Here is a 5009-nt window from a genome sequence, read left to right on the forward strand (position 1 = left end):
CTTTCTAGGAAAATCCAGTGGTACAAAAACCTAGACTAAGAAAAACAGAGTGCAACACGTATTTTACTCCCCAGACCACGATTCAGATGGTTAAATCTTCGCAGTTCAATCTTTTGCACCATCTTCTCAAGAGTTGAGGCTGATAAAGATTTGGTGAATAAATCCGCTGGATTATCACTTGAACGAATTTGTTGTATATCAATATCACCGTTCTTATGGAGATCAGGTGTAAAGAAAAATTTCGGCGAGATATGCTTCGTTCTATCTCCTTTAACAAAGCCTCTTATTAATTGATCTATGCATGCAACATTGTCTTCAAAGAGCATTGTGGGTACCTTGACATCACATTCCAAACCACATCTTTCTTTGATGAAATGTATTACTCATCTCAACCATACGCATTCACTACTTGCTTCATGAATGACTATTATTTCAGCGTGATTTGAAGAAGTAGTGACAATGGACTGCTTCGTAGATCGCCATGATATAGCAATACCTTCGCATGTGAACAAATAGTATGTTTGAGAATGAGCTTTATATGGGTCAGATAAATAACCTGCATCAGCATGACCAGCAAAATCTTCACTATCTTTGTTATTATAAAACAGAACCATATCACTACTCCTCTTTAGATACCACAATATATGTTTAACTCCATTCCACTGTCTTCGTGTAGGGGAAGAACTATATCTTAATAATAAATTAAGAGAAAATGCTATGTCAGGTCTTGTAACATTAGCAAGATATATAAGTGTAAAAATTGCACTAAGATATAGTACTTCAGGATCAAGAGGTTCCTTAGTCTCTTCTTGAGGTCGGAATGGATCTTTACTCACTTCAAGTGATCATACAATCATTGAAGTACTTAATGGATCTGCTTTGTCCATGTAAAATCGTTTCAAAATTTTCCTAGTATAAGTAGATTGATAGATGAAGACCTCGTCTGCTAATTGTTCAATTTGTAGACCAAGACAAAGTTTTGTCTTTCCAAAGTCTTTCATCTCAAATTCTTTATTTAGATATTCAATTACCTTTTGGACATTTTTTTGGAGTTCCAATGATATTAATGTCATTAACATAAGCTGCAAGAATAACAAACCCTGATGTTGTTTTCTTAATAAATATACAAGGACAAATGACATCATTTATATAATCTTGTTTTATTAAGTACTCACTGAGACGATTATACCACATGCATTCGGATTGTCTTATGTCGTGTAATGACTTTTATAATCTGATTGAACACATTTCCCGAGGTTTTGAACTATATGCTTTAGGACTTTTAAGTTCTTTTGTAATTTTCATATAAATTTCATTATCAAGTGAACCATAAAGATAAGCTGTAACCATGTCCATAAGATGTATATGAAGATTTTCATAAACAAATAAACTGATGAGATGTCGAAAAATTATTGCATCCATAATTGGTGAATATATTTCTTCATAGTCAACACCAATTCATTGAGAGAATCCTTGCACAACAAGGCATGCCTTGTATCTTACAATTTCATTTCTCTCATTTTGCTTTCACACAAAAACCCATTTATAGCCTACCGATATTACACCATTTGGTGTTTGGACTACAGGTCTAAAAACCTCATGTTTAGCAAGTGAGTCTAATTCTAATTGAATTGCCTGTTGTTATTTTGGCCACACATCTTCGTTGACATTCTTCTACAGATAAGGTTCAAGATACTCACTGTCTTGCATAGTGTTAAGTGTGATATTTTATGCGAAAAAATTATCAAGTATGATTTTTGATCGATCTAAACTTATCTCATCACTCGTAGAACTTATTGAAAGTTCTTGATTCACTTGAGTCTCAGGTTCTCTAATCGATTTAGGAATATCAGGATTAATCAAATCTTTAATCTCTTCGTGAGATTCTTTTGTAGTGTCATTTTTCATACTTTTTTTCTAGGATTCTTATCCTTTGAACCCAATTGTCTTCCAAGATTCAAGAGTGTTTGTGATTAGAAGCCATGAGACTTGTAAATGACCCTTTTGGGATGTCAATTCAGATGGGCACATGTACTGCATGAGTATATGACTTTGTTATCCTTTTAAAATCAGTAAATGCGTTTGGCATTTCATTTGCTATGTTTTGCAATTGGATGATGTTCTAGACCTCCTGTTCATACATGGGGAACGTAGATCAAAATGAGATAATGATAAAACTTTTCGTGTAATTTCACTTTTAAGTTTCTTTTTCTCTCCCTCTAATTGTAGAAAATTTGTTTCATCGAATCGACAATATGCAAATCTTGTAGTAAATAATTCTCCCATCAGTGGATTAAGGTAGCAAATTATGGAGGGTGAATCACACCCAACATATATGTCTAACCTTCTTTGAGGGTCATCTTAGTGCATTGAGGTGGTGCTAGTGGCACATCTACATCACATAGAAAAATTTGTAGATGAGCAATATTTGGTTTATGACCAAATACTAATTGTGATGGAGAATATTTATTATAATGAGTCTGTTTGAGATGAAGAAGTGATGTTGCGTGTAAGATAGCACACCCCAAATAGTAGTGGGAAACTTACTTTTCATAAGTAGAGGTCTTGCTATCAATTGTAACCGCTTAATAAATGACTCAGGAAGACCATTTTGAGTATGAACATGAGCTACATGATGCTCAAATTTTATCCCTATTGAAAAGCAATAACTATTAAAAGTTTGGGATGTGAATTCTCCAACATTATCAAGGCGAATTATCTTAATGGGATAATTTGGAAATTGCGCTCTTAAACGTATTATTTGTGTCAATAATTTTACAAATGCCAGGTTGCGAGATGATAAGAGGCACACATGAGACTATCTTGAAGATTCATCTATTTGAACCATAAAATATCTAAACAACCCATTAGATGGGTGAATAGGTCCATAGATATCCCATGTATACGTTCCAACAATTGAGGAAATTTAATGTTAACATTCATTGGTGATGGCCTAGTAATCAATTTGCCTTGATAACAAGCAACAATTTAAATTCATCACACATAAGAATCTTCAGGTCTTTAATGAATGTCCATTTGAGTTTTCAATGATTCGTGTCATCATTATTGATCAAGGATGACCCATTAGGTCATGCCAAAGCACAAAAGTTTTTAAGTCGGTAAACTTCTGATTTACGATGGAATGTGTTTCAACTGTACTTATTTTTGCATAATATAAGCCAAAAGATAAAGTTGATAATTTCTCCAACACATATTTCTGGTTTGAGACAATTTTTGTAATGCCAAGGTATTCAACATTCATTTCATTTATTATCTCAATATGATATCCATTACGACGAATATCTTTAGAACTTAACTAGTTTCTTGGGGATTTAGAAGAGAACAATGCATCTTCTATAACAAGTTTTGGCCCCTTAGTCAGGAATATAATAGCTCTTCCGAAGCATTCAATTATGTTCGAATTACCCCAAATTGTACTAACATTTCCTTTTCTTCTAAGAAAGTAAGAGAAGTATTTCTCATCTTTGAATATGGAATGCATTGTTACTCTATCAATTACACAAATATCTTCATGATAGATCATTTATGCAAACAAAGTTTGGGGCATACAGATATAAAAAAAGTAAAATATTACTGTTCAACAAGCTATTATATTTACAAGGATTAGAAATACACAAAAATATCAACTAACACAAACAAACAAATAAGGAATTTATCTAGATTATCAGGGGATCGTCACTGATCGTTTTTCCTTTCGTTAATACAAAGAAATAAGCTACATATAGATGCATAGGCTCAATATTTGCTTCTGCATTATTATTCATCTTATGCATGTCTCAACATTATCTTCAGAGATATAGTTTGCTTCTGGATTATTATCCCCTTTTTTAAGGTTGTCTGATAGAGGAGATCCAGATGCTTCGATGATCAGCAAGTACGCGATCAGTGCCCCATTCCTCCACATCTATGACATACATTTTTTGAATTTTTCTTTTGCAACACTTCTTGTCTTTTACCCTTCCTTTTATGCTGTTGGTCATTTCTAGGTGCAAGACGACCCTCATGGTTATAATTTATTTAACGACCACAACAACGATCATGACCACAACCGGAGCCACGACAATGATAAGAGCCATGAAATCTTTCTCGTTGGTGATAATTTGTCTGATTTACTTCAGGGCGTGTCATAGAACCAACAAGTCGACTTTCATGATCTTTTATTAATATGTCATTATGTCGTTCAACAATAAGAAGATATGAGAGTAATTCAAAATACTTTTTGAAACCCATCGGTATTGCTGCCGCAGGAGCATAGTAGAGGCAGGAAATGCGGAGTATATTTTTTCAAGCTTATCATGTTCAATGACCTATTCTCCACATAAATTTAACTGTGATATAATTCTATACATGGAAGAATTATATTATGTTATACTTTTAAAGTTTGATAATCACATATTAAACCCATCATGACGCATTACAAGGGGGTCATATCTATCTTTAAATTTTTTCCACAATACGTAGGAGTCTTTAATAGTGAGGTATTGCATTTTTAACCCCTCGTCAATATGGTAAGGAAGAAATATCATAACTTTTGCACGTTCTTGACTGGATGCCTTTTATTATCTTTGATGGTTTCTAGAAGACCCATTGCATCTAGGTGGATTTTAGCATTTAGTATCCAGGATGAGTATTCTTTGCCCGATATATCCAAGGCAACAAACTCAAGTTTAGAAATATTAGACATTTTTTTTCTTTTAGAAAATAAAATTCTTACATTTTTACCTATTTGAAGTAGCTTAAGTTGGCAGGGTCTCGTGCTGATAACGTGTTATAAAATAAGAAGATAACAAACTAATATTAATATTAAGAACTAATAAAGAGAGAGCATAATATCTATCAAACTTTTTTTATCATTTAAATTTGAAAATGTACTAACTATTTATAGTAATAGTTCGAGATATGTAACTAGGTTATTTTTTTCCTAAGTGTTGATGGTGTTCACATGGCATTCACATTCGCTTGCAACATTACAAGTGATGCGAATCACT

Source organism: Solanum lycopersicum, chromosome 10 (assembly GCF_036512215.1).
Source record: "Solanum lycopersicum chromosome 10, SLM_r2.1".
In the NCBI taxonomy this organism is placed as follows: Eukaryota; Viridiplantae; Streptophyta; class Magnoliopsida; order Solanales; family Solanaceae; genus Solanum; species Solanum lycopersicum.